At 41.2% G+C, this 14,052-nt stretch overlaps 1 protein-coding gene across 5 annotated transcripts in view; it reads left to right on the forward strand.

The window, feature by feature from the left end:
- The first annotated feature begins 36 nt into the window (after nt 1-36).
- The window catches only part of CLIP2 (CAP-Gly domain containing linker protein 2), a 96,997-nt gene continuing 82,981 nt past the window's right edge, over nt 37-14,052 (forward strand). For 3 of the 5 annotated variants that reach the window (XM_081324836.1, XM_081324834.1, XM_081324838.1), the window contains exon 1: nt 7,609-8,071. The gene's annotated coding sequence lies outside the window, so the exon portion shown is untranslated. Of the gene's footprint in view, nt 85-7,608; nt 8,072-14,052 lie in introns of those variants that run through there. The other 2 variants (XM_081324835.1, XM_081324837.1) reach the window with 2 other exon arrangements.

The raw sequence follows: 14,052 nt of genomic DNA on the forward strand, positions 1-14,052 counted from the left end.
AACCCCCAAATGACTGGCAAATAGTTTCTTATTTTGTATGTCTCTAAGCTTTCACTTGCTGCACGGCAGGCAGAAATCCAGCAGGTGAGGGGTTTTTTTTCTTGTCATCTCATCTTAGTGGGAGATCGGGAGGAGTAGCATATGGCCGTGTGTGCCCAGTCACCCATGGGACAAAATGACATATTAGCATTGCAGAAAAAAATAAGATTAAGAAGTGATTGGACAGCCATTTCTCTGGAATGGTATAAGGTCTCCTGTTAGAAGATCAAGGTCCCTTCCAACTCTGTTATTCTGTAAACCCTACTGTGTGACATTCAGATGTGACAATGGCTGCGGGTATCCCAGTAGCAAAGACAAATAAGATATACATAATTTAATTTGCAGCAACACATGACAGCAACTTCATTGCTTACAAAGAGTGGTGAACATAAAATCATAAGCATCAACTTAAGGAGATTCGTATGCAAAGCACAGAGAGACAGAGAATGTGCCATTAAGCTGATGAATTTGAAGGGACTAAAGTTCTTTCTCTAAAAGGACTGCACACACATGCCTCTTATTTTCCTGTTCATAAATTTAATAAGAGCTGCTGTTCTGGAGCTGCTCTGGAGCATTAATTAAGGAAAGTATTGCCCAGTAGTATCGCCCAAAATGTGCTATTGCTTGGGTTGTTGAGGCCTCTTACTTCAAAAAGAGAAATCACCTATTAAATAAATGTTCAGTTAAGTTTTCTTTACTCCTTTTACTAACATAGTCACTGCTGGGATTATGTGGACCATCCATGTGGTTTTCATGATCACAGTATGGAAGCAGTTTGTCCCAGCCATGTGCAGCCACAGGGGGACGGAAGAGGGGATAGGTAATACCATATGCATCACAGTGTCATTGCACAAAAGATGCAAATTATCTACTCCATATCACTTGTGTCATGTTGTGAATGACACAGATTGCATCATTTGTGTCATTAATGCAATGACATTGTTACGTGTATGATTTTATCCTGACTTCTTCCAGATGCTTATGGTTATAGCCTTTTTCTTGGATTCCCCCCCCCCCAGTTCTTAGTGGTGATCTCCTGTCTCTTCACTAATCGTATCCAGATCTCCTTGGTTTTTTTTCCCCAAAATCAACCAAGATTGATTGGCTATTGCTACTTGCTGCAACATTTTGAGGTCCTGAGCAACTTGACAGGTTATTAAGGACTTAGAATATTAGGAAGACTATAATTTTACTCCTTGGGAACTGTTGAGATTTGTGAATAGCAGCCCCATGTGATTAACTGCAAAACTGCAATTGACATTTTTCCCCCGTAAGGGAGGTTCTGTCCCTGCAGTGATTTGTTTCATGGTCTGGTCATTGCGTTCCCCCTCCACAGGAAGGAGAAAGGGAGAGCTTCCTGTTGACATTCTACCTTGTAATAAATGACAGACTTACAATCGTTCCATCATGCTGACTAGATAATCCTCTGTTGAGGAGAAGGAGGATGACTCTCTGTTGCTTTTGCATTTTGTGTGAGCAATAAAATGTTCCTGAATTCATCTCTGTTCTGTTCTTGCACCCCAGGAGGTTATTCATTAGCCCCAAATGGTGGATTTCTGCTCCTCGTTCTCAAATTATTGGGTTATCACAAACAGCTGCCTGCTCAACACTGTTTTGGTTGGGTTTGCATACTGCACTTCACCCAGATGCCTTTCTTTGATGTTGTTTATTCAGTGAGCAGTCATTGTGGTTTCTAAAACCTGGTTTATACTTTATTATTACCAATCCAGCCAATTGTGGTTTATTTAATGAACCAAATTAAGCAAACTATAGCTTAGAAGAATAAGTGAAGAATCATTTTGCAGTGTGTGATTCTGTTGGATTGTATTGGAAAGAATTCAGTTCATTCTGTTCGTTTTTTTTACTCTGTTCTTGCAATCAAAAAGAAAATCAGTTTTACCCCCTTCCTATCAGCACAACTTCAAAATGATGAATGAGTTTCTTTTTCAGAAGCTGAGATTGCAAACCATTAATGCCAAATATATTGGCAAATAACCAGCAAACAAAAGTCCTTCTTGTGTGTCACTCAAGCTGTTGTCGCAAGAATTGTGCACCATTCGTTTGGAACTGGGTCACTGATTTGCGGCCTCACTGGGTCAAAATAATAAGTTGTAAGAGCTGGCTTCTTTTTGTACTGTCTTTGTCTGCTTCAGGGATGACCTTGACCCAAAAATGATGGATAAAGCAACTGTAAGGTAGATGGCAGCATATGGGTTTCAATAATAGGGAGAAGACTGCAGATTTTTCCTGCACCAGCCTTTACTAAACAGGCTTCCTCTGGCCATGATGAACTATGAGTCTCATCATTTTCAGCTATTATAATAAAAGACATTTGAAGGGCACCAGTTTGAAGAAGTCTGGGCTGTAAGTTAGTTAATATCGGCCTTTCATTTTGCTTGATGCAGGAGGTATTATAAGGTTTCTGGAATACCTGAGAGCCATATTCCAGACATATCTTGGGATGCCAGGGTGGAGTAGGTTGAAGTAGGGTTTCCACTATTCTCTGGTTTTCCTTTCCTTTCCTTTTCCAAATCTCTTTTGTTCTGCATGTTGTCATAAGATTTGTTTTGCACTGCAATAAAATTGAGGGGTCTCTGACTCATATGATTTGGTCTTACCCATCTATGCCTTTTTTTGGCTTCAACTCATTATGTATATTAACATAATTTTGAGGTTCTCTATGAGAAATAATCTATACAAGTGGAGAGATGTTAAAGAGCAGATCTCTATGGTAAAGTTTCTCATGGGTGTCCCAGTATGTTTTAATTTTTAAGAAAGAATCTAAGTAAGCAGCCTGTTATGCAGAGTACAGTTCACAGTCAAAAAGGGTATATTGTTCTGAGTTGTTGAGGCAAATAAGTTAAATACTTTTCTAAATATGAGACTGATTTTTGTTGAGCCAGTCATTTCAAGGACTAAACATGCTTAAGTGCTGTAATATCATTTTGAGTTATCCACTTAGTTGTCCACTTAGTGTCATCCAAAGCATGTTTCCAAATCTTGGGGTTTTTTTGTATTCATATATAATTTTTATTAAAAGAATATTTTAAATATGATTTAAAAGCTATAGAAACAAAAATGGAAAAATGGAAAAAGAAATATGAAAACATAAAACAGAAAGAGAAGACTAGACTAGGCAAAACCAATTCCTGCAACCGTTCTAAAATATGGGAAGAGATGTTTTGTCTAGTCTAGTGAAAAGAAAGACTAGGAGTGACATGATAGCAGTGTTCCAATATTTGAGGGGCTGCCACAAAAAGAGGGTCAACCTATTTTCCAAAGCACCAGAAGGCAAGACAAGAAGCAATGGATGGAAGCTAATCAAGAAGCAACATAGAACTAAGGAGAAATTTCGTAACAGTGAAAACAATTAACCAGGGGAATGGCTTGCCTCCAGAAGTTGTGGGTGCTTCATCACTGGAGGCTTTTAAGAAGAGACTGGGCAGCCATTCATCTGAAATGTTATAGGGCAGGGGTCTTCAAACTTGGCCCTTTTATGACTTGTGGACTTCAACTCTCAGAATTCCTCAGCCAGTGTGGTTGGCTAAGGAATTCTGGGAATTGAAGTCCACAAGTCATAAAAGAGCCAAGTTTGAAGACCCCTGGTATAGGGTCTAATGCTTGTGCAGGCAGTTGAACTAGAAACCCTCCAAGGTCCCGTGCAACTCTTTTATTCTGTTATGCTGTTACAATAACATGAGAAAAAGAAGTTAGCTAAAGATGTTCCTGATTTTCTTTGCAGTAGTTAGAAACATAGTGATCACTACTCCCTCGCTTCCAAATTACACTCTGGTGGCCTGGACCACATATCTAGAAAGATATCTTGTTTGATAGGGGAACTCAACAAACAACAAAAGCAGGATGATGATTCCTGTCTAAAATTTGAGTTTATCTATGTGTAAAATCTATATTATGAGATATGTAAATTAAAACTGATTTTTAGTAATATGGACTGAACTTTAATGAACAATTCCATTCAATGATTCGTACTGTATTGATCATGTGAATCTTTTTAGCTCAGATTCAATAATGATTCTTAGCCCATTGTGATGTGTGTAACATATCTTATTATTCATAACTTATCAGTGATATTTTGGAAAGTAATAATTTCCTTTACATTTTAAAATGTAAATATATAGCAAATGGTATTTTTTAAAAATTTCATATCAGTTTTTATTCAGGATGCGGTTCAGCCTTATATTTTTTCTTTGGGGTAATTAGCAAAAATGGCAAAAGTAACTGCTTTGATTAGAGACAATGGACTAGACAGCTTTATTAGAGACTAGAAACCATTTGTGGACTTTCTACGTGTTAAATACAATAACAGAGGGCTGACAGGAATTTGAAGATTAGTGTAATGTTTGGGTTAACCTGTTGAGTGTTTTTTTCTGTATATATTGTGATTAGATGGTGGGTTGATGCGATTACTTGATAGATACATTTTCTCATCTGGAATATTTGTTTATTTAATATAGTATTTTGTCAAATAAGGATTGGAAAGTTTATAACTGTTTGTAGACCTGTAATGTCTTGGTGGAGCAATGGGCTAATGCCTCCTTAAGTAACACCAGCTGCCTGCAATTAGTGCAGGTTCGAGTCCCACCAGGCTCAAGGTTGACTCAGCCTTCCATCCTTCCGAGGTAGGTAAAATGAGGACCCAGATTGTTGGGGGCAATAAGCTGACTTTGTAATAATGCCGCTTGCCCCCCCCCCCCCGAAAGCCCTAATAAGCAGCTATATACATAGAATGAAGGCTATTGCTAAGCACATTGTGCTTTAGATTGTAAGCCGCCCTGAGTCTTCGGAGAAGGGCGGGATATAAATGGGATTAAAATAAATTAAAAAAATAAAAATAAATGTAAGGGGAGGAGAACTCACCATTTTTTCCTATTTTTCAGCATCTAGCTGGGGTGGATTCTTTATGTTCAGTGTTAAATATATTTGACATTTGGATTTTTTTTCTTCCCCATTTTTTGTATACACCTTTTTTTCTTTTTCTTCACTGCTAGTGTTGGATGTTCATTTTCCTTTTCTTTGGTTTGTATTTTATTCTTGTTGACAAACAAAACTATGCTAAAAAAATCTTTGGGGTGATTTCGACAATGTGTTGAAAAAAATATAGACAAAAGAAATGGTGTGTCTGTTTCGATTTTCCCTCTGCAAACACACTAGAAAGCCAGTGGTTCCTAAATTGTCAGATATCACATCGTAATTTGGCCAAGGTAGCTCAACCATGTTGTACAATCACAATATTTTGCAGCCCAATTTATTTCATACAAGTGTTCTGTGGATAAAATGAAAAGACACCCCTATATACACCTTCTTGAGTTTCAAGAGAAAAGCCAGCATATAAATCTTGTAATTGATTAGTAATAGGAGGACCCGAGTAGAGTCATTATTGAACCCAATGCATTAAAAAGTCTATTCAGTAAAATGAATGGAATGTTATAAGAATAAAGAGTAGTTTCTTCAAAAGATATAAAGTAGTTGGGGAATACACTTTGGTTTAGACAACATATAAAATAAAGTAAGTTGAGATGTTGTTGTTGTTAGCTGTGAAGTCGTGTCCAACCCATCGCGACCCTATGGACAACGTTCCTCCAGGCCTTCCTGTCCTCTACCATCTTCTGGAGTCCATTTAAGCTCACGCCTACTGCTTCAGTGACTCCATCCAGCCACCTCATTCTCTGTCGTCCCCTTCTTCTATTGCCCTCAATCTTTGGGCTCTTCTCCAGTAAGTCCTTCCTTCACATTAGGTGGCCAAAGTATTTGAGTTTTAGCTTCAGGATCTGGCCTTCTAAAGAGCAGTCAGGGTTGATCTCCTCTAGGACTGACCCGTTTGATCGCCTTGCAGTCCAAGGGATTCGTAGGAGTCTTTTCCAACACCATAGTTCAAAGGCGTCAATTCTTTGGCGCTCAGCCTTTCTTATGGTCCAACTTTCACTGCCATACATTGCAACTGGAAAGACCATAGCTTTGACTATACGCACTTTTGTTGACAGGGTGATGTCTCTGCTTTTTAGTGTGCTGTCTAGATTTGCCATGGCTTTCCTCCCAAGGAGCAAGCGTCTTTTAATTTCTTGGCTACAGTCCCCATCTGCAGTGATCTTGGAGCCCAGGAAAATAAAATCTGTCACTACCTCCATTTCTTCCCCATCTATTTGCCAGGAATTGAGAGGGCCGGATGCCATGATCTTGGTTTTCTTAATGTTAAGTTTCAACCCAACTTTTGCACTCTCCTTCTTCACCTGCAACAAGAGGCTCTTTAGTTCTTCTTCACTTTTTGCCATTAGAGTGGTATCACCTGCATATCTTAGGTTGTTGATATTTCTCCTGGCAATCTTAATTCCAACATCTGATTCATCTAGCCCTGCCTTTCTCATGATGTGTAGTTGAGATACAAGAAAATAATGCATTTAAATGTGATTCCACAAAACATGATCAATCAGAAGAGCGTCCAATATGGTAAATATTTTTACTATGTTATATTTTTCTATTATTATTGAAATACACCAGTTTGTGTATTATATATTTGTTCTTACTCAGAGCATGTGTGTTCTTGCTGTCATTTTTATTTATTTTCATATTCTTTTTTCTTCCACTGCATTTTTGCCGCTGTGCATCATTTTTCTTCTTATAACCTTCCTTTTGTCTCAGAAGGTAAACGCACCTGGCTGACTTTCTCTGTGTGCATAAGCTAAGCAGGGTCAGGTCTGGTTAGTACTTGGATGGGAGGCATCCAAAGACAAGCAGGTTGCTAGTAAGCCTCCGAAGTTGAAAAACATCTTGGAAGACAAGCAGCGCACTGTAAGCTAGTAACATGGCTGCACCTGCCGACTCAAACAACGGCCAACTTAACTCAAAGGCATCTTTGCCTTTAAGCATTTCTCAGAATTTGATAGCAATTAAAACGAAGAGGCTTGCAACTTGTTAAGGGACACACGCTACGCCCGATTCACACTTAAGCTGCTTTCTGAATTAACACATATTCCGGATTTGCATAATATACCGATCAACACTGTACATCAAGAAAATAGGTTTGCACAGCACTCTACGGTAAGCCCGGAAAAGACTAATCAAGATAAATGCGTTCTGTGAATGACTCTGCCACACGATTTGTCGCTTTGTTTTGTTAATTCGTGATAGCATTTTACACTTTTCATACGTCCCACCGTTCTAAACAGCAAGAAACCGCATCGGCGACCTTCAGAAACCACCAGCAGTTTAAAGGGATTCTGAAAGCCGTTGAAAGGGGTTGGGGGGCGAAGAGCGCAATTTGCCTTTCCCTTGACGGCTCTTTATCTACCCGAGTTAAATCCGTTGTGGGAACACACCCTCCCTTGCATGCATGCATGCATGAATGAATGAATGGAGGAAGGAAGGATTCCCGCCCTCCCGCCTAATTTCCGCTGCAGCGCCGGGGCCTGAGAACCCAAGAGACAAAGCTGACAACGTTGGGAGAACGAGCCTCAATGCAAACAGCTGGAATGCCCCTCCCCTCCCCTCTCCTCTCCACGGGCCCGCGCGGCTCCTTCCCCTTTTGTTCCGGGCAAAGGCTGTAGCAGAAAGCGCCGGGGAGGCCGGGGCGGCGAAGGCGCTGCTCTTTGCAAACAGCAGCAGCAACAGCAGCAGCAGCGGGACCGGCGAGTGCCTGCCGGATCTCCCCTCTTTCTCTTTCCCGGTGGAACCTCGTCGCCAAGCGAAGCTCGCCCTGACGGACGGACGGACGGCGCGGCGCGGCGCCGCTCTTGGCAGCCACAGCATCCTCGTTCGCGGCATCCCTGCATCTTCTTCCCTGCCCGCTGCTCCCACTGCCTTGGCGAATGCCGCTCCTTTTGCATCCGAAGGGAGTGGCAGGGGCCGGCGCGCCTTCCACGGATCAACGCTGCTGCCGGCCTCCGTTCTGTTAAGAGAGCCGGGCGCTTCGGGTCATGGCCTAAAGTCAGGCCGGGAACAGAACAGAACAGAGAGAGAGAGAGACCAGCTTCGAACCGGTTTCCCCTCCCAAGACTGGCCGGGTGAAAGGAAGGAGGTAAGCCAAGAGCAGGAGGCATCTGCATCTCTCTCTCTCTCTCTCTCTCTCTCTCTCTCTCTCTCTCTCTCTCTCTCTCTCTCTCTCTCTCTCTTGCAGTAGGGAGGGGATGGCGGAGGGGGGAGGCATCCAGCAACAAAGGAGGGGGCGGATGAGGGGGGCATGGAAAGGTGCAAGAATTGCTAAGAGGAGTCTCAAAATGAGGGGGAGGGAAAGGATGATTATTGGGTTCTGGGCTTCACAGTTTGGGTGGGCCTCCGCCCCTTCCCCTTTCAGCAAATGTCATGGATGGGCTGCATGTTGGGGGTGGGGGGAAGAGTCACCGGCTTTCTGGGGAAAGAAGGGGATGGGTGGGACTGGGGGTGCCCCCACTAGAGAGTTTAGTGGCTGTCCTCCCCTCTCCCCCCAATTGTGTGCATCCTTGTGTGTGAGGTGTGGTGGTGGTGGTGGTGGAGATGACACTTGGCCATGATTAAATTAAGAGTCAACCAGCAACCCAGCCCACTTCTGAGCATGGGGTGAGGAAGAGGATATCATGTGGTCAGCAGCTGGCTGCAATTTCTGTGGGGCCAAGGCCAGGTTTTGAGTCAGAAAGATTTGAGGTGGGGGGGAGGATTCTGTGCACAACCTTTTGCGAGTGAGTGAGCACACACCTCCTTTAACCACCAGCTGGTGTGTGCTTGGTGTGTTATCTGACATACTTTGTGATGGGGTATGTTTGTGTAGATGGGAGTGGAGCAGGGAAGATGGCTTTAGCATTCTTCCGCAAATGCACTCTGATATAAAAGCTTTGAAGAGGGAGATTTAATAGTTAAATTTCTTCTGAGAGGAGAAGGGTAAGAATACAGGAATGCATTTTTTTTAAAAAAAGGAATGAAAATAATAGTGGGACCTCTTCCCCATCTTGCCTGTGAGTACCTTACTCACAGGTACTGAGTGGTACTTTGTGTTTGTAAGATGACACATTGGTTAAGGATGCTTGTAAATAAATATTTGCAGTAACAGAGGGATGGGAGAGCTGAGGGGTGACATTTAGTCATAGTTCAGTCATATTTGGGATGGGACTGAACTTTCCTAGCTGGTTTTAAGCCACAAGTAGAAGATATGACAACCCTCTGAGCATAGGCAGAATGCTTTCTTGCTATTGCTAGGAATCTGGAAAGCACCTCATACAGGTAGTTCTACAACCATTAGTTTAGCAATGGCACTGAAAAAGCGACTTACAACCAGTCCTTGCACTTGAACTATTATAGCAGGATTCTTCAAACTTGGCCCTTTTATTTTATTTTTTGAAAAAAAATATTAGTTTTTATAGGGTTAAGGAGGGGGATAAGGGGATGGGAATTAGGGTTAGGGTACAGGAAAGGTTGGGGGTGAGGGTTGGGTTTTCCCCCAATAACATTCGATATTTGGCAAACAGCATATTGTCTGGGTAAATATATATAAATAAAAGTAATAAAGCTAATAATTGATAACAATGATAGGTATAATAGATTATCATAAACAATACTAAGTTTTCAATGTATAATATTTTTCTTACTCAAATAAATTCAAAATTGCATATCACATTCCTTTCTCTCTAACTCGCTTATCTAGCCATTGATAAAATTTATTCCAAGTTCTATAGTAAACTGAAAATTCTTTCTCTTTAATCTAAAGTTAATCTATCCATTTCTGCACAATCCAATGTTTTCTTAATACTTCTTCAGTTGGTAACTTTTCATTTTCCAATATTGGGCATACATGATTCTCAAGCAGCGAGAAATTTGGCCCTTTTATGACTTGTGGACTTCAACTCCCAGAATTCCTCAGCCAGTCATAAAAGGGCCAAGTTTGAAGGCCCCTGTGTTATAGCATCCCCAAAGTCTGTGATCAAAATTTGAGTGCTTGGCGACCAGTGTCTCAGGTTGCAGCACCCCGGAGTCACATGATTGCCATTTGCAACCTTCCTAGCTGATTTCTGATAAGCAATGTCAATTGGCGAGGCCAGATTCACTTAAATGACTGCATGAATCATGTAACAACTGCAGTGATTGGCTCAACAACCGTGGCACAAAACATAATAAAATTGGGCACAACTCGCTTAACAACCACCTTGCTTAATGGGAATTCTGCTTCCAATTAAGTCGAGGAATACCTATACCTGGACAATTACAGTGCAGTCACTTGAACAAGGCTGAGTTGCCCTTGAACTTTTGCTTCAATAAAAGTGGGGCTGTGTTGGACATACTTTTTGCCCCGGGTGTTGCAAAACTCACGCAAAATACAGCATGGGTATATTTTTGTTCTGGCCTCTATTGTAAAAAGGACCTGCAGAGTACAGGTAGTTCTTGAACTTACAACAGTTCATTTAGTGACCATTCAAAGTTACAACGGTACTAAAAAAAGGGACATGACCATTGTTCACACAACCTTTATAGCAGCCCCATGATCACGTGATCAAAATTCAGATGCTTGGCACTGCACTCATACTTATGACCGTTGCTGTGTCCCAAGGTCATGTGATCACCTTTTCCAACCTTTTGACAAGCAAAGTCAATCGGGGAAGCCAAATTCATTTAACCACCATGTTACTAACTTTTCAACTGCTGTGATTCACTTAACAACTGTGGCAAGAAATGTCGTAAAATGGGGCAAAACTCACTTAACAAATGTCTAACTTAACAACAGAAATTTTGGGCTCAATTATGGTTGTAAGTCAAGGATATACCAACAGATATTAAACCCCATGGGCCAATGTCATCCTGAAAGTTGGGGTGAACAAGGCTGTTTTTAAGTTATTCTCTAAAAGTGCACAACTTGAGAGCTAACCTCATTTCCCCTGGTCATGGCTCTAAGAAGGCCATATTTTGAATTACCATGTTATGGTTGTTTCCCTTTATGGATTTCCTAGCATGGCCCCTTGATCACTTTTAAAATGTGAGCTTGGTGTGTCGGTGGGTTTAATTATTCATCTTGTTATTGCAAGAAAACCTCTTTGCCTTTTTTAATGAGGGACCATATGCTTTCCTTTTAAGTTAAAAATAAAATAATAAAGGCATCAGGACTGTGGCAGCTTGCTGTGAAGGCCCTTATTGCAAACCCTGATCTGTGAGTGACACACTTTGAAGAATTTGAAATGTTTTTCTACCTTTTTAAAGTTAACCTATTTTGGAGTTTATTAAAAAAAAACCTTTGTTTGCTTTAGCCTCAAAATGATAGGAACATATGCTGACAGTTTTTAAAAATCACAATCAAAACCCCATACTCAATTTACTCACTGTTTTTCTTTGTTCCACAGACCCATAGAAGCCTGGTTAGGCAAGATGAAGGGAACAAATTAAGTACAGCCTGTTTTGACTTACGTCAGATATTTGAGTTGCATTATAAAGCATTTATAGCCTGATTTAACAGAACAGAGTAACAGAGTTGGAAGGGACCTTAGAGATCTTCTAGTCTAGGGGTCCTCAACTCCCGTCCATGGACTGGCCGCAGCATGCTAGCAACTGGGCTGCACAAACAAGCAAACCCCATCTGCGGGATGCAGGCAGTACATGAAACCACATCCCCTCCAGTCCATGGAAAAACCTCTCTCCACGGAACCGGTCCCCGGGGCCCAAAAGGTTGGGTACAATAATAATAATAATAATAATAATAATAATAATAATAATAATAATAATAATAATAATAATAATAATAATAATAATAATATAAGTTGGAAGGGACCTTGGAGGTCATCTAGTCCAACCCCCTGCTAAGGCAGGAAACCCTATACCATTTCAGACAAATGGCTGTCCAGTCTCTTCTTGAAAACTTCCAGTGTTGCATTCACCACTTCTGGAGGCAGGTTGTTCCACTGGTTAATTGTTCTAACTGTCAGGAAGTTTCTCCTTAGTTCTAGGTTGCTTCTCTCCTTGACTAGTTTCCATCCATTACTTCTTCTCCTGCCTTCAGGCGCTTTGGAGAATAGCTTGACTCCCTCTTCTTTGTGGTAGCCCCTGAGATATTGGAACACTGCTATCATGTCACGCCTCACCCTTCTCTTCATTAAACTACACATACCCAATTCCAGCAACCAGTCCCTATATTGTATTATATTGGGAATAATTATTTAATTCTTTTTAACTCTTTTTGATATTTATTGCCCTGTACACCGCCCTGAGTCCTTCGGGAGAAGGGCGGTATAAAAATTTAATAAATAAAATAATAATAATAAATAATTATGTTTTAGAACTAGAACTTCCGTTCTAGTCCAGCCCCTGCTCAAGCAGGAGAACCTATACCACTGCCCAGTCTCTTCTTAACCCCCCCCCCCCACTGATAAGCATCCACAACCTCTGAAATTAAGCTGTTCCACTGCTTAATTGTCTTCACTGTTAGGAAGTTCCTCCTTAATTCCAGGTTGCTTCTCTCTCTGATTAGTTTCCATCTATTGTTTGTTGTCCTGTCCTCTGATGCTTTGGAAAATAAACTGATCCCATCCTCTTTGTGGCAGTCTCTCTAATACTGGAATACTGCTATCATGTCCCCGCTAGTCCTTCTTTTCCAGGGGTCTTCAAACTTGGCCCTTTTATGACTTGTGGACTTCAACTCCCAGAATTCCTCAGCCAGGCATGCTAGCTGAGGAATTCTGGGAGTTGAAGTCCATGAATCATAAAAGGGCCGAGATTGAAGACCCCTGTTCTTTTCTCTAGACTAGCCAAACCCAAATCCTGCAACCATTTTTCATGTGTTTTAGTCTTCAGGCGTCTCTTTGCACTTTTTCCAAAGTTTCAACATCTTTTTTGTAGTGTGGGGACTAAAACTGGATGCAGTAGACCAGGTGTGGCCTTGCTAAGACTTTACGAAGCGATACTAATATTTCATGTGATTTTGATTCTGTGCCTCTGTTTATACAACTAAGGATTGCATTAGCTTTTTTGATTGCTGCTGCAAACTGCTGTCTCCTGCTTAAGTGATCATCCACTACCGGTAGGAATCTAAGGTCCCTCTCACAGTTAACTGTTTTTGAGCCAGGTTTTGCCTAATCTGTACTTAATGTCTTTGGGTTTTTGTGCCCAGGTGTAAAACCTTGCTCATTATACTTGCTTATAAAATCTTATAGAATATCTTTTTTTGGGGGGGTGGAACTAAGTCACTTTAAAGTTCATGGAACATACTTCTGAGCAGATGCAATTAGCATTGTGCTATTTAGTATTCCTGAAGTGTATTTATTTTATTTTTATTTTAATCCCATTTATATCCCACCCTTCTCCGAAGACTCAGGGCGGCTTACAATTTAAGCACAAACCAATGTGCTTAGCAATAGCCTTCATTCTATGTATATGCCTGCTTATTAGGGCTTTTGCCCCCCCCCCAAGCGGCATTATTACAAAGTCAGCTTAATTGCCCCCAACAATCTGGGTCCTCATTTTACCTACCTCGGAAGGATGGAAGGCTGAGTCAACCTTGAGCCTGGTGCAGGGGTCTTCAAACTCGGCCCTTTTATGACTCATGGACTTCAACTCCCAGAATTCCTCATCCAGGCACGCTGGCTGAGGGATTCTGGGAGTTGAAGTCCATGAGTCATAAAAGGGCCGAGTTTGAAGACCCCTGGCCTGGTGGGATGCGAACCTGCACTAATTGTCTCCAAGATCTCTTTCTACATTGTGATGTACTGTATGAGTCTGTGGCAATCACTAAGGATCATAGGAAGAATATCAGAAATGACACATTTGCTCCAATAAACTGGTTTTATGCTAAGAAAGGATTTTCTGCTACTACAGGATTTACTCTGTAATCATGAAGTCTGGCAGGCTTTATATAAAGGCGTACCTACCCTTTGATCAGCAAGAGTTATAGTAAATGAGAATATTTCCATTTATGTTTAAATTTGATTTCCCTTTTTTTAAACAAGATATTGGACTGGGGATTATTTTGGGTTCCTCTGAGATGTGTGCTGTCCACAGACGGACCAGATCCAACCTTGCTCATTCTTTCAGAGGTTGCATATACCTAGAATG

The sequence above is a fragment of the Vipera berus genome (assembly GCF_964194415.1).
Source record: "Vipera berus genome assembly, chromosome: 1".
Taxonomy (NCBI): domain Eukaryota; kingdom Metazoa; phylum Chordata; class Lepidosauria; order Squamata; family Viperidae; genus Vipera; species Vipera berus.